Below are 16,446 nucleotides of genomic sequence, written 5' to 3' on the forward strand. Positions count from 1 at the left end.
TGAGTTCCAAGGTAAGAAGGTATTGTACCCTTCACATCACATCTGTGCTTTTCACTCAAAACTTTAATATGAAGAGCTCAAAACAATATGTGTTTAATAAATCTTCACCTTGTAGAAAGATTTGGATAAAGCAGGTGCCACGATTCCTCTCCTTATTCCCTCCAACACCCAAATTGAAGACTTAGATCCCAAGATTCTCAAATAGAAAATGTGATGTGTTTTCTTCCTAATAGAGATATAGCTGGGTCTGGGACAGAATGCGTTGAAAGTAGCTGTCTTTGTTAATTAGATCATTTGTCCTATCCACCTATAATGAGTGTACTGTGTAGAAAATCACACCATCCACAAGATGTGCCAGACTCCATTGAGCCATTTGTGATGGGATCACTAGATAGGCAGATTAAAGAACTGCTTTGTCTGGACTTCAGCAAGGCATGAGGTGAATACCTCCTAATTACCACGAAGACAGAAGTGAGGGATGGGGGTTGGATGGCAATGTCATAGAGATAGTCATAATTGGTTGTTTTGAAAGGGTCCCAAATGACAATCTCTATTGACTTGAAAGTGAAGCTCTCTTTCTCTTCGTAGAAACTGTTAAATATGTTCTTGTCAAAATCCCTTTTAACAGGGGCTTTTGCAGAGCAAATGCTTTTATTTTGATGTAGTCAAACTTATAAGATTTTCCTTTTATAAATTGCCCTTTTTATGTCGAGTCTAAGAACATTTTGCCTGGCTCTACATCCTATAGACTTTTTCCTAAGTTGTTTTTTTTTTTCCCTAAGATATTTACAGTTTTACATTTTATCTTCATGTCCATGATCCATTTTAGGCTAATTTTTGTATGAAAGTGACACTTAGGTCAAGCGTTATTTTTATTTATTGTTTGTGCCTAGGGCATCTGATTGCACCATTAATTTATGCTTCTGCATCCTCATCAAAAATCTGCTGGGCAGGGACGCCTGGGTGGCTCAGTGGGTTAGCATCCGACTTTGGCTCAGGTCATGCTCTCACAGTTCTTGAGTTCAAGCTCTCTGCTGTCAGCGCCTAGCCTGCTTCAGATCCTCCGTCCCCCTCTCTGTCTGCCTCTCCTCCGCTTTCTTTCTCACTGTCTCTCAAAAATAAACATTTAAAATAAAAGTCAGTTGGGCATATCAGCGTGGGTATTTTCTTGGGTTCTCTGTTCCGTTCCACCGATCTATGTGACTATACTTCGGCCAATACTACACAGACTTGATTTCTGTAGCTCTATAATAAGCCTTGAAATTGGGTAAATGGATTTCTTCCAGTTTATTCTTTCCTTTCAAAAATGTTAAGGCCTTTCCACATAAAATTTTTAAAAATCTATATCTAGAAGCAATTTTGCTAGGATTTTAATAAGAATTGCATTATACCTATGTATCAGTTTGGGGAGAATGAACATCTTTACTGTGTTGAGTCTTCCAATTCATGAACAAGATGTGTTTCTCCATTTAGATCTTTTTTTTTTTCCATTTCTTTCATCATCATTGCACAATTTTCAGCATGTAAGTCCTATATATGTTTTGTTAGATTTACACCTAGGTATTTCATTGTCTTTGAGCAATTGTAAATGGTATTGTATTTTAATTTCACATGCTAGTTGTTGATGTATAGAAATAAAATTTATTTTTGTATGTTTTCCTTTTATCCTACAGTCTTGCTTGAACTTGCTTGTTAGTTCTAAGAGTATATTCGTACATTTGCTGGAATTTTCTATGTAGAAAATTTATCATCTGAAAATAGAGGCCGTTTTACTTCTTCCTTTCCAACCTGTATGTTGCTTATTTCCTTCTCTTGCCCTTATTATACTGGCTAGAACTTTTTTTTTTTCCTGGCTAGAACTTCTAGCATTATATTGAATAGGGTTATGAAAGCAGACATCCTTGCTTGGCTCATGATCTTGAGGAGAAAGCATTTGTGTTTTTGCCTTGAAGTACATTAGCTCTAAGTTTTTTAGATGCTCTTTATCAAGTTAAGGAAGATCTCCTTTATTCTTATTTTTCTGAGAGTTTTTATTATGAATGGGGGCTGAATTTTATCAAATGTTTTTTGTCTACATCTGCTGATAAGATTGTATGATATTTATCCTTTAATAGTCTAATCTGGTGGATTACAATGACAGATTTCCCCATACTGAACAAGCCTTGTATCTCTGGATCCCTCTTGGATCATGATGTAAAATTGTTTTCATGTGTAGTTGATTTCTATTTGCTGATATTCTAAGGGCTTTCACATCTGCATTAATGAGATATATTGGTCTACAGTTTTCTTGTTTTTTCTTTGTCTGGTTTTGGTATCACGGTAATGATAGTTTCATAAAATGAACAGAGAAGTCTTCCTTTCTCTTCTATTGTCTAAAAGAGATTGCATAGAATTGGTGTTAATTCTTCTTTAAACATTTGGTAGAATTCTCTGGGTCCGAAGATGTTGTTTCTGGGAGATTTTAAATTCTAAATTCAATTCCCTTAATAGTTGTAGGGCTATTATCTGTCTCATATTTGATGAGTTGTGGTAGTTGGCATGCTTTTTAAGGAATTGGTCCATTCCATCTATGTTGTGAAATTTATGTTTATATAGAGTTTATATAGAGTTGTGTGTAGTGTTCACATATTACTGCTGCTATCTGCAGAGTCTGTAGTGATATCCTTGTTTCATTCCTGATATTGATAATTTGTGCCTTATTTTTTTTTATTCTTGTCACTCTTATTAGAGTTTTGTTAATTTTATTGATATAAAAAATCTGTTTTAGGGGGTACGTGGGTGGCACAGTCGGTTAAGCGACTGACTTCGGCTCAGGTCATGATCTCACTGTTCATGAGTTTGAGCCCTGTGTTGGGCTCTGTGCTGACTGCTCAGAGTCTGGAGTCTGCTTCAGATTCTGTGTCTCCCTCTCTCTCTGCCCCTCCCACACTCATGCTCTGTCTCTCTCTCAGAATTAAACATTAAAATTTTTTTAAACTGTTCTATTGATTTTTTATATTATTTTTCTGTTTCAGTTCATTGATTTGGTTCTTATCTTTATTATTTCCTTCCTTCTGCTTACTTGGGGATTATTTTGCTCTTCTATTTGTAGATTCTTGAAGTGAGAGCTTAGATAAGTGAGCTAACACCTTTCCTCTCTCTTTAAATTGAGACATAATTGACATGTAATATTACACTCATTTCAGATATACAACATAATGACTTGATATATGTATATACAATGAAATGATCACCACAATAAATCTAGTTAACATCCATCACCACACACAATTACAGACTTTTTTCTTCTGCCTAGAACTTTTAAAATCTATTCTCTCAGCAACTTTCAAATATACAATACAATACTTTTAACTATAGTCACCATGCTGTACATTAATTTCCTGTAACTTACTCATTTTATAACTGGAAGTTTGTACCTTTTGACCACCTTCACTCATTTTGCCCACCCCTCTCCCCTGCCTCTGGTACACCCCAGTCTGTTCTCAGTATCTGCAAGCTTGGTTTGTTTTCTTTTAGAATTTGTTTTTTAAGATTCCACATATAAGGGGAGGCATCTGAGTGGCTCAGTTAGTTGAGCATTTGTCTCTTGATTTTGGCTCAGGTCATGATCCCAGGGTTGTGGGATAGAGCCCTGCATGGGACTCCACACTGAGCTTGGAGCCTCTTTAAGATTCTCTATCTCTCCCTCTGCTCCCCTCCTCCAATGGTATGCTCTCTCACTCGCTCTCTCTCTCTCTCTCTCTCTCTAAAAAAAAAAAAAAAAAGTTAAGATTCCACATATAAATGAGATTGAGATTGTTTGGTACTTGTCTTTATGTCTGACTTGTTTTGCTTAGCATAACACCCTCAAGATTTCTCCATGGAATTGCAAATGGCAAGATTTCCTTCTTTTTGTGGTTAGGTAATATTCCATTGTACATATACCACATTTTCTTCATGCATCCATGATGGACATTTAGATTGTTTCCATGCTTTGGCTATTGTAAATAATGCTACAATGAACATAGGGGTGCAGATATGTTTTTGAGTTAGTGTTTTAGTGTCCTTTAAATAAATACCCAGAAGCAGAATTTCTGGATGATATGCTAGTTCTATTTTTTATTTTTTGAGGGACCTCCATATTTCTTCTTTTCTAATAAATGCATTTAATATTCTCAATTCCCCTCTCAGCACTGCTTTAGCTGTGTCTCACACATTTTCATATGTTGTATTGGGTTACATGCCTTTTTAAAATTTCCCGTAAGACTGGGTGTTGTATGGAAACCAATTTGACAATAAATTTCATATTTAAAAAATAAATAAATTAAAAATTAAAAATTAAAAAATTAAAAAAGACTTCCTTTTTGGTTCATGGATCATTTAGAAATGTTCTGTTTAGTTTCGAAGTGTTTGGAGATTTTCCTGTTATCTTTCTGTTACTGATTTTTAATTTGATTCAATTGTAGTCAGAGAACACACTGTATATGATTTTAATTACTTTAAATTTGTTAAGGCTTCCTTTATGGCCCAAGATATGGTCTACTTTGGTATATGTTCTGTGGCCACTTGAATAGAATATGTATTCTGCCATCGGTGGATGGGATATTCTACACGTGTTGACCAGATACGTTGTTTGACGGCGGTGTTGAGTTCTTCTATATCCTGGCTAATACTCTATTTCATTGTTTTCTCAATTATTGACAGGGAGGCATTGACGTTTCCAGCTGTAATTGTGTATTTTCTAGTTTTCTTGTCAGTTTAATCAGTTTATGCTTGCCATATTTTATAGCTCTGTTGTTTGGTGTACAAGTGTAGGAATGCTGTGTCTTCTTGGGGAATTTATACTTTTCTTATGAAGTAAAATTCTTTTAACTCTGGTAATTTTCTTTGCTCTGAAATCTATATCATCTGACATTAACGTAGCCACTCCTGAACTCCTTTGATTAATTTTTCCTCTGTTCCCTCCACTCTGCTGTTGAGCCGATCCACTGAACTTTTCATTTTAGTTATTGTATTTTTCAGTTCTAAAATTTCCATTTGGTTTTTCTTTATATCTTCTGTTTCTTTGATGAAGTTTCCTAATTTTTTTATTGTTTCAAGCATGTTCGTCATTGCTTCTTGAAACATTTTTATCATTGGTGCTTTAAAATCTTTGTCTAATAATCCCAACTTCCTTCTCGTCTTGGTATCAGCATCTATTGATTATCTTTTTAAATTCAATTTGAGATCTTCCCAGTTCTTTGTATGATGAGCAATTTTCAACTGAAACTTGGACGTTTTTATATTATGTTAGGAGTCTCTGGATCTTACTTAAATCTGTTTTATCTGGCTTTCTTTAGCAGAGGATGGTGACACCTCCTCATTATTTATAGGTGGGAGTACAGGTTTTCTTTCTGGCCTCTGTTGATGTCCAAAGTGAGGAGAAGGCTCTACATTGCTGCTGTGTAGAGATTGGCGTTTAGTCTCCTAACATGTTCTCCACTGATACTCTGGGGTTGATTTATTTGAGGAAGAAAGTCCTCGTTCCCTACCCGATCTTCCCTGACACCATCTTGGCGGGGGGTAATAAAGTACATTGTTACAGCCTCACAAGAGTGAAAGTATAGCCTCACTTCTCAGTTTTTCCTGGTGTGGGTGGGGAAGGGGCCCATAATTTTTTCCATGGTGCTTGACTGAAGGGGTGCAGTTTGTCTAAACGTTTTCTGTTTTGCTAGGCTATGCCTTTCCTATAAATTTGGCTAGAAAATATTGCAATAATTTTGGCAACTAGACTTACAATGGTGATCATTTCATAACGTATGTAAATGTCAAATCACTGTGTTGTACACCTGAAACCAACATAATATTGTATGTCAACTATACTTCAACTAAAAAAAAAGACACTGAAAGGTCAGAAAATAAAAATGACTGTGAAAAAAATGTGTTCACTTGTAGAACAAACTTGCACTGAAAAACGGATGGACGAATGGGGCTTGGATTGTGTGAACATGATGTGAAGCCTTTGTAGAGGAAAGGAAGACACTAGGAAGGAGTATAAGAGTATAAAGTGGCATGTCACTGCTCTGGAGAGGCATTGCTTTGGGACATGATTGTGAACCAGTTATGTTCAGGGACTGGAGAGCTAGGAAAAGGACAACTTGTGTCCCTTCCCCAGGGAAGCCTTCCTGGATCCCCCCTTTAACTTGTAACTCTCCTCTAAGCTCCCATACCACTTTCAATTCACATACCATAAAACTAGGATGTATGGTAAGATATATATTGAGATATAATTCACACGCCATAAAATTCACCCTTTTAAAGTGTAGGAGTCAGTGGGTTTTAGCATATTCACACAGCTGTGCAATCAATAACACTATCTAATTCCAGAGCAGTTACAATATCCCCAGAAGAGCCCTGTATCCATTAGCAGTCACCCACCATTCCATGCTTCCCCCCAGGTCAGGCAACCACTAATCTACTTTCTGTGTCTCTGTGTTCGCCTATTCGGGACATTTCCTATATGTGAAGTAATACATAGCATGGTCTTTTGTGTCTGGCTTTTTCTACTTAGCATAATGTTCTCAAGATTCATCCATGTTGTAGCATATATCAGTACTTCATTCCTTTTTATGGCTGAAGCATATTTCATTGTATGAATATACTACATTATTCATTCATCAATTGATTGACATTTGGGTTGTTTTCACATTTTGGCTATTATGAATAATGTTGCTGTGAACATTAACATACAAGATTTTATGTAGAAATATGTCTAAATTCTCTTGGGTATATACTTAGGAGTAGAATTGCTGGGTCACATGATAACTATATGTTTAATATTTTAAGGAACTTCTAAACTATTTGTCAACATGCTGCACCATTTAGCATTCTCACCAGGAATGTATGAAAGTTCCAATTTCTGCACATCTCTGTCAACACTTGCTGTAGTCAGTCTTTTTTTATTATAGTCATCCTAGTAGGTGTGGAATGATATTTCATTATGGTTTTGGTTTTAATTTATCTAATAAATAAAGAGGTTGAGCATTTTTTCATGGAATAATTTGCCACTTGTATATCTTCTTTGGAGAAATGTCTATAAAAATGCTTTGCTGTTTTAAAAAATTGGGTTTTTTTGTCCTTCTATTGTTGATTCTGAGAGTTCTTTATATATTCTGGATACCAATCTCTCATAAGATATATGGTTTGCAGATGTTTATCCTAGTCTGCGAGATGACTTTACTTTCTTGAGAGTATACTTTGAAGCACAAAAGTTCTTAATTATGAAGTCCAATTTGTCAATTTTTTGTCGTTTTTGCTTATGCTTTTGGTATCCTATCTAAAAAAACAGTACTTAATCCAAGGTCACAAAGATTTATGTCTATGTTTTCTTCTAGGATTTTAATAGTTTTAGCTATTACATTAGGTCAATGGCCTCTTTTGAGTTGATTTTTGTACATGGAGTATGGTAGAAGTCCATCTTCATTCTTTTTGCACATCCTGTTGTCCCAGCACCATTTATTGACTATTCTTTCCTTTTTGAATTACTCTGACATCATTATTGAAAATTAGTTGATCATAAATGTAGATTCAAATGGCCACTTGACACTGACAGCGGAATTCATGACCTTTGCAGAAGTCATTAGTTGCACCAACCTTTGCCCAAGGGCCCATGACCATGCTCACTTGGCTTCAGACTCAGCACCCAGGACTACCTGTGGTGGCCGCATGACCAAATGAACATCTTAATCTGCTCAGGTTTTTCAACCTAGAGGTTTTCTAAGCTGAGGTCGACCTATCACTAAACAGGACAGCATACTTCAATCACATGACCTAAGTTCGACACTTCCCAGATGTAAAAATATAAATAAATAAAAGCTAGTTGATCATACATAAATGTAAAAATCTCTTTCTGGACTTGATCGTATTTATTGATCTATATGTCTGCCCTTATGATAGTAGCACACTGTTTTGATTGCTGTCACTTTAGAGTAAGTTTTTTTTTCAACGTTTTATTTGTTTTTGAGAGAGAGAGAGAAAGAGAGAGAGGGCTTGAGTGGGAGAGGGGCAGAGGGGGGAAGGGGGACAGGGGATCCAAATGGGGACTTAGTGCTGACAGAAGCAAGCCTGATGAGGGGCTCAAATTCATGAGCCATGAGATCATGACCTGAGTCACCCAGGCACCCTAGAGTAAGTTTTGAAGTCAGGTAATGTGAGTCCTCCAACATTGTGTGGTTTTTTTTTTTTTTTTTAAGTTTACTTATTTACTTTGAAAGACAGAAAGAGTGGCAGAGGGGCAGAAAGAGGGAAAGAGAGAATCCCAAGCAGGCTCTGTGCTGTCAGAGCAGAGCTTGATGCAGGGCTCAGCCTCACAAACCCTGAGATCATGACCTGAGACCAAACCAAGAGTCAGTCACTTAACCGAATGAGCCACCCCGGTGCTCCGAACATTGTTCTTTTTAAAGATCATTTTCGTTGTTCTGGGTCTTTTGCATTTACATATGAATTTTAGGATCAGATTATAAGTTTCTGCAAAAAAAGTCAGCCAGGATTTTGATAAGGATTGCAGCAAATCTGTAGACTAATTTGGAAAGTATTGACACTTCAACAATGTTAAGTTTTCTAATCCATGATTATTGCCTGTCTTTCCATCTACTTGTGTCCTCTTTAATTTCTTTCTAAAGTTATTTATTTATTTATTTATTTGTTTATTTATTTATTTGAGAGAGAATGAGTGGGGAGAGGCAGAGAGAAGGGGACCTCTTTAATTTCTTTCAACAATATTTTATAGTTTTCAGTGTATACATTTCATACTTCCTTTAATGAATTTATTCTTAAGCATTTTTTTAAATTTTCTGATACTATTATAACTGGAGTTATTTTCCTAAGTTAATTTTCGTATTATTTTCTGTTAGTATATAGAAAATCAACTGCTAATTTTATTTTGATCTTGTATTCTGCAAACTTTCTGTATTTGTTTACTACCTCTGATAGTTTTTATTTGTGTGTATGTGTGTATGTGTATGTGTGTGACATCCTTAGAACTTTTATATATGAGATCAGGTCATTTGCAAATAGGATAGTTTTACTTTTGCCTTTCTAATCTGGATGCACTTTATTTTTTAAACTGCCTAATTGCCTTCCAGTACAATGTTGAAGAGAAGTTGGGAGAGTGAACATCCTTGCTTTGTTCCTGATCCTAGGTGGAAAGATTTCATCCTTTCACCACTAACTAAGATGTTAACTGTGGGTTTTCATAGATATACTTTATCAGTATAAACTTTGAGGAAGTTCCCTTCTATTACTAGTTCATTGAGTGTTTTTATCATAAGAAGATCTTGGCTTTTTGTTAAATGTTTATTCTATGTCTATTAAGATGATGATATGGGGGCTCCTGGGTGGCTCAGTTGGCTGAGTGTCTGACTTTGGTTCAGGTCATGATCTCACTGTTAGTGAGATCAAGCCCCATGTTAGGCTTTGCACTGATAGCATGGAGCCTGGTTTGGATTCTCTGTCTCTCTCTCTGCCTCTCTCCCACTCACACTCTTCCCCTCTCTCTCTCTAAAAATAAACATTAAAAAAATTTTAAAAGATTATCATATGTAGATTAATGTTATTCATCAAAGTTGTGAAAATTTTGGCCATCATTTCTTCAAATATTCTTCCTGCCCCCCCCCCCCCTCCTCGCTCTCTCTCTCTTTCTGGAACTCCCATTATGAACATGTTGATATTCTTGATGGTGTCCCACAGGTCTCTAAAGCTCTGTTCATTTTCTTAATTCTTTTGTCTTTCTATTGTTTACAGTACAAAATGTCCAGTGGTCTATCTTCAAGTTCACTGATTTTTTTTTTTGCCTGCTCAAATTTGTTGTTGAGCCCCTCTAGTAACATGTCAGTTACTGTATTTTTCAACATTAGAATTTTTTATTTAACTTTTTAAATAATTTTTTTCTTTTTTTTTTTAACGTTTATTTATTTTTGAGACAGAGAGACACAGAGCATGAACAGGGGAGGGGCAGAGAGAGAGAGGGAGACACAGAATCTGAAACAGGCTCCAGGCTCTGAGCAGTCAGCACAGAGCCCCACGCGGGGCTCAAACTCACGGACTGTGAGATCATGACCTGAGCCGAAGTCGGACGCTTAACCGACCGAGCCACCCAGGCGCCCCAATAAATTTTTCTTTATTGATATTCTATACATGGCAAGACATTAATCTCATAGTTTCCTTTAGTTCTTTGAACATGTTTGAAATATATGACTTAAAGTCTTTGTCTAGTGGGGTGCCTGGGTGGCTCAGTCGGTTGAGCATCTGACTTCGGCTGGGGTCATGATCTCGCAGTTCATGAGTTCAAGCCCCGCGTCAGGCTCTATGCTGACAGCTCAGAGCCTGGAGCCTGCTTCGGATTCTGTGTGTCCCTCTCTGTCTGCCCCTCCCCTGCTCCCCTGCTCCGCTGCTCCCCTGCTCGTGCTCTGTTTCTCTCTCTCTCAAAAAAAATAAAACTAAAATAAATAAATAAATAAATAAAGTCTGTCTAGTAAATCCAACATGTGAGCTTTCTCAGTTTCTATTGATCACTTGCTTGCCTAGGTATGGGACATACTTTCTTGTTTCTTTGCATGCCTTATAATTTCCCATTGAAAATGAGATTCAGGGAAGTTTCCTTAATAAACACTTCGTGGATTGTTGGACGATTTTAGTTAATCCAGGGTTATGAAAACACTGATTTTCTAATTTTTTGCCGGTGTTCTCATTGCTTTTGTGGAGGAGAAGATTTTCAGTGGCCCTTAATTCCATCATTCCTGCTGACACACCATGGCATTTTGAATTAACCTCTATTGTAGCACTTGTAACAAGTGGTGTGTATGAACTACTTTGTTTCTTTGCTAGGCTATGAGCATCTAGAGGGAAAGGACTGTGTCTTATTCACCTTCTTATCTTTCCCTTCCAGAGTAAATCTGGATGCTTGATAAATAGCAGGCTATTGTTGAAGGATGAGTGATTGAACCCCCAAAGAAGGTAACCACTGAGAAAAACTTTATGTTGACTTGCAATGCTATGGCTTTATCTCTTAATCCTAGAGTATCCTGGAAAAACCATTTTGCGTTTGTATTTAGACAGTTCTGGGAATTTCTATCCAAATTGTGTCACATTTTAATAGTGCCCTGAAGCAGTTTTCATAATCATTTAGAGCCTTAGTTTTCATATATGCAATGAGGATAATAATACTTAAGATCATAATATTGTGATCCTAGTATGGTTCAGGGGATTAGATGGGATGACACACGTAAAGCCCATAGTATAGTATAGTATCATATAGTATCAGGCAGTGCTGCTCATGATTATGAGTGTTTATGATTCTTGCCTGTCCCAACTCCAGGAAACTTTAATCATTTCCTGTTTAACTTGAGCAAGGGTTTGGCAAATCCACCTGCTATCAACAACTAATGAACAATGCTTTCTTCAGCTCCCTCATGCCGGAGCTTCCACAAAAGCCTCTTTTGAAACACAGGCAGGCAGAACAACCAGGGCACTTCTTCCATGGAGCTCAAGCACTAACAGAGCTATGAACAGAAAACATCTGCTGCTTATAGCGCTGGCCAGTTGTGGAGACAGACTGTGACGCAGCTTTCTTGGAGGACTGGAGGTTTTAAAGCTGGGGAAGGTAGGAAAACCCAGGACTTACTTAGAAAGGGAGGCAACCCACAGATTCCTGAAAACCAAAACAGAGCGGTCGCTAGAACTTCCAGGATGATGGTCCTGGGGGAAGCGGTTAGGGGACGAGTTATGCTAGGATCTCTCTAATTTACTTACACTTCCTAGTATGGCTTTTCTTTAAAAAGAATAAAAAAGACGCTATTTTTAAAGTTTGAAAACAACTAACATAACTCAAACCAGTTATTAGACAGATAAAAATGCAGACCAGTAAAATTCAATGACTCACCCAAGGTCAGACAAGAGGGAGCAGCAGAGCTCCAAGGTGAATGTTGGTCTGACTGGGAGCCCAGGGTTCTTTGCATCTTATCTGCTGTGACCCTGTTAAGTCACCTTACAGAGAACTCATTGAAAAAGACACCTAAGCATGTGCTGTCTGAAGTCATGTACATCTCTTATCTCTAAGAATAATTTACCTGATCATAGATACTTGGATCTATAGAGTTTAGAGGCTAAATTTAGAATCAAGAGGGTGGGATTCAAACATAAGATCTGGTGTCATCAGTTAACCTGTGTGAATGTCATTGTTTTCATCTAAAAATTGGGGCTCCAATCCCCTTCCTATCTCCCTCCTCTGATTGTTCGAAGTATTACAGAAATAAAAGATGTGAACAAGATTTTTCATTCTAAATTTTTTCATTCACCTGTTCACTGAGGTCCTCCATCTATCCCCTTAGTAGCAGAATACTGGTGTTCCATGGCTTTATTTGGTTTGGAGAATCACTAGCCCTAAACCTCTCATCAGAATCGTAGGCCACCCATCTCTTCATGCTAATCTTTGGGCTAGGAGTTAGGGAGAGACTGTAACACTGACTTGAAGTTCGTCACTCTGTCCCACACCTAGGGGATGTCATGTGATGTGAGTGACTCCACCCAGGACAACTCCCTTTAGTTCCTGCTCATGTTTACAAATGTTCACCGGACTCAGATACTTGAGTATCTAAGAGGCATCTGGTTTTTTTTCCCCTCCAAGTCTGTTGGTTTTCCCCATCTTAGCATGACACCTCCAAAAACTTAGTTGTCATCCACATGTTCTTCCATGCCTTCAAACCCAATATGGTTTACAATAACAGAAGTTACAAATTGCTCCTCAAAATCCATGTGGTTCTTCCTTACTATGTAGCACCTACGCCATTTGGGTAGGATTGATCACACCCATACCTTCATTGGTCCAAGACAACAAAGATAATTTCATCCCTTATCCATGCTGATTGTTTCCAGTAACTCCCATCTAAGCTAATCAGTCCACTGGCAGTGGAGGTACAGTGGGGGTATTAAGCCGACTCTCTGATCTCCCAATCAGTCAATCCCAAGATCAAGATTTTTGTTTTACAGTTGTTGGAAATGATGCCTGCCTCTGCTCCATGCAAATAAAACCATCTTACAACCATGTATGTGTCTTGCTCTTGCAAACATGTATGGAGTCAGCATAAGGATAAATGGACACACAAAGGGTGGGGGACAGATGAAACAGGACTGAGAATCAGAAAAATAGGGCTAGAGCCCTGATCAAAGCTTGCCTTAAGCCCACCTGCATCATAGTTTTCATTTTTATAAGTCTGTAAATTGGTCCTATTTTCTGAAGAAAATTAAGATTGGGTTTGATTGTTACCTAAAATCAAAAGAATTCAAACTAATAGACTTATTCAAGCCACTAGCAAATTGTTATATTTGCTTCCAAAACCATACATCGTATCTGTTCACTTCTTAACATTACCACCATCACTTTCCTACTTTCAAGGATTAAAACCTTTCAAAGACTTTAAGTTGTTCTTAAACAAAACCCTAAGCCATCCTTTCTATCAACCACCTTCCACCCATCCTACCTTGGGCCCCTCCCTGCTAGACATGGTCCCTGCATTCCTACTGCTTCTCCTTGATTCCATCTGCTTTAGCCTCACAAATCTTTCTGTTTCTTGAGCAGCCAAGCCCTATCCCACTTGCTGTTCCCTTTGCCTGGAATGCCCCCCCCCCCCCCACCTGAGTGCCTTATTCTCATCCTTTAAGTCTTTGTTCAAATATCCTTCCTCAGAGGTGTCTTTCCTGACCACTCTCCCAGTACCTTCCTATCTTATCCCTTGTTTATTTCCTACAGAGTGCCTATCACAATTTGTAATGATCTATCTTACACACTTACTTGTTTATTGTTGCTAGAATGTAAGCTGCTCGTGAGGACCCTGTCTTGTTTAAACTGTGTCCCGGCTTATAATTAGGCTCAATAAACATTTGTTCAATCAACACCCAAGAGCTGCTCAGCAACCTGAAACCCTTAGGGACGTATTGCCAGAGCGCCACCCAGTGGTGGGCTGAGGTCTGGCATGGAGGTCAGTGGATCTCCACAGTCACTGGCATGCCTTTCAACATGGGTCTCAATCATCCACCCCAGTCAGCTGCTGGGAAGGGAAGGCCAGGCAGTTGGGATCACGTTATCGTGCTCTGCTCTGGCCGAACACAGCACAGCTTCAGTAGCAACAGCTTCACTTGAGAGCTTGTTAGAAATGCAGAATCTTGGCCCCACCCCAGACCTCCTCAACCAGTCTTCACTTAACAAGATCCCAGGTGGTGGTTTGCACCTTATGGTTTCAGAAACCAGGCTCTCTACCACCTTGACATGCACTGCCAGCACTGAAATCTGAAAGTCTCTGATCCAGGAAGCTTCCTCATGCACTGTATGAATTTAAGCAGTTTGTTTAACCTTTTTATGCCTTAGTTTCTCAATTACTTATAAGACCTGACCCTATTATCTTATAAACGAGATCATGGTAATAAAACAAAAAGCCTTGGGCTGAGGATCTCCTGCTGAGGTCTATGATCTTTGGCATTTGGGGAATTAGTAACAGAAAGATGAGAGCAAGCTATAGGACAAGATGGAGGTGAAGGAAAAAAATGTGTGTGAATGTGTGTATGTATTAATATACATATGTGCACATATATCAATATGCATGTGTATACATTACACATGCACATGTGTGTATGGTAATATGCATATGTCATGTACATGTGTGTATATATTACATGCATATTTGTATAAAAATTACGTGTGTGTATATACTAATATGCCTATGTGTGTAGTATGTTATGTGTGCACATATAACAGGAGAGAATGGCCTCAGAGATGACTCAGAGTAAATCTCAGCTAAATCACTCTTTGTAAAATGGGATATCCATAACACCCTCCCCCATCAGTGGTTCTTAATCCTGGTTGCGCATTAGGATCACCTGGGAGCTTTTAAAAGTCTCAAGACCAGCCAGTTCTTCAGACCGATTACATCATTGTCTCTGTGGGAGAGACCCAGACATCCGCAGTCTGTAAAGCTTCACCATGCTTCCCAAGCTCTAAGTGCACACAAATTACACTTGGTGGGGGGGTTGTTGAAAAGCATATTTGGATTCAGGAGGTCTGGGGTGGGGCCTGAGAGTCTACATTTCTAACAAGCACTTGGGTAAAACTGATGTCTCTGATCCAGGGACCACACTTTGATGAATCACCAAGCCCCAGATGATTCAAATGTGCAGACAAGTGTGAGACCTATGTTTCTGAGGATGTGTGGGAAGTTAAATGAGGTAGTAGGTTTGATTCATGTTGCATATAATCGTCACACAGTCATCATAATTTTCCTGAGTGTACCCCTTTGTTGAGTGACTAATAAGAAAAATCAGGGGATAGCAGGGAATAGCTGAAAGGTCCCTGACAGAGGGAATCTAATATTTGTTGACCATCCACTGCGTGCCATGTGCTTTAAATTATGCCACCCTGGTGAGTCCATTTTGGTGGAAGTGGAACAATTTAGCGGTAAGAACCTTGCTCCAACTTGGTCACACACTGAATAAAAGGCAAATCCTGGATTCATGCCTAGGTTTCTCCAATACTCAAACTTTACTGCTTTTCAAGCTGCCTTGCTGCCTCGCACCTAGAAGAGCAAAGGACTTGCATGCGTTTCAACAGCTGCAGAGGGAAGGGCAGCTGGGCTGAGGAGCCCTTGCAGGGAGACAATGGAGGCCATTGTAGGAGCAGCTGGATGGATGGAGGAAAGAACAGGTGGACAGTGTCAGGGCCAGGGAACAGCTTAAGGGGGAAACAGCAAATTACCTCAACCCAGAGGAGAGAGAACATTTAGGGATTGTGGTTTTGGCCTTCACGCAAGGCTTTTCCAGCACTCGTTACCTTAGAAATATTACCATCACCAATTGCCATTTACAGCACATTTGCTGAGGCCTGAGCTGCTTCTCTGGGCATAGAAATTGTGAGTTATTGTGAGAAATTATAAGACAGAGGCAAAACCTCGAGCGAGACCTCTTAACCAAATCCTATGTGCAGGAAGACTTTGGAGGTCTACATTTGCTAGACTCCCAGTCACTGTTCTGTAAGCAAAGAAAAGGGGAATTCTGCTAGGGCCATCTGGGCGCGCTCTGGCCAACAGGCATGAAATTTCTTTTCCTTCAAGGAGAGATGTGGAATCATATCATCATTTGAGGTAGAAAACAGCTACACATCAGGCTTCTGTACCAAGAGCAGAAAAGGAAGCTTGCCTGAGATCCTGCAGGAATCAAGAATTCACCCACGTGGCCTCACCAGGAAACTCCCAGGGTCTTCAGAAAGGCACCTCCAGGGCTGTCGGGCAGGATCAATTTATCATTGAGTTAGCACTGCCACCTTGTGGTAGAAGCTAAGCACTGCGCTGTCCTAACCTGCCCAGGATTTATGCATATCAGATCTTTGCTTTTTTTCCCCCGCCCTCCCTTTCCTTTCATTTAGCTTATATGACAGGACAGATAGTA

This window comes from Panthera onca, chromosome D2 (assembly GCF_046562875.1).
Source record: "Panthera onca isolate mPanOnc1 chromosome D2, mPanOnc1 haplotype 2, whole genome shotgun sequence".
In the NCBI taxonomy this organism is placed as follows: Eukaryota; Metazoa; Chordata; class Mammalia; order Carnivora; family Felidae; genus Panthera; species Panthera onca.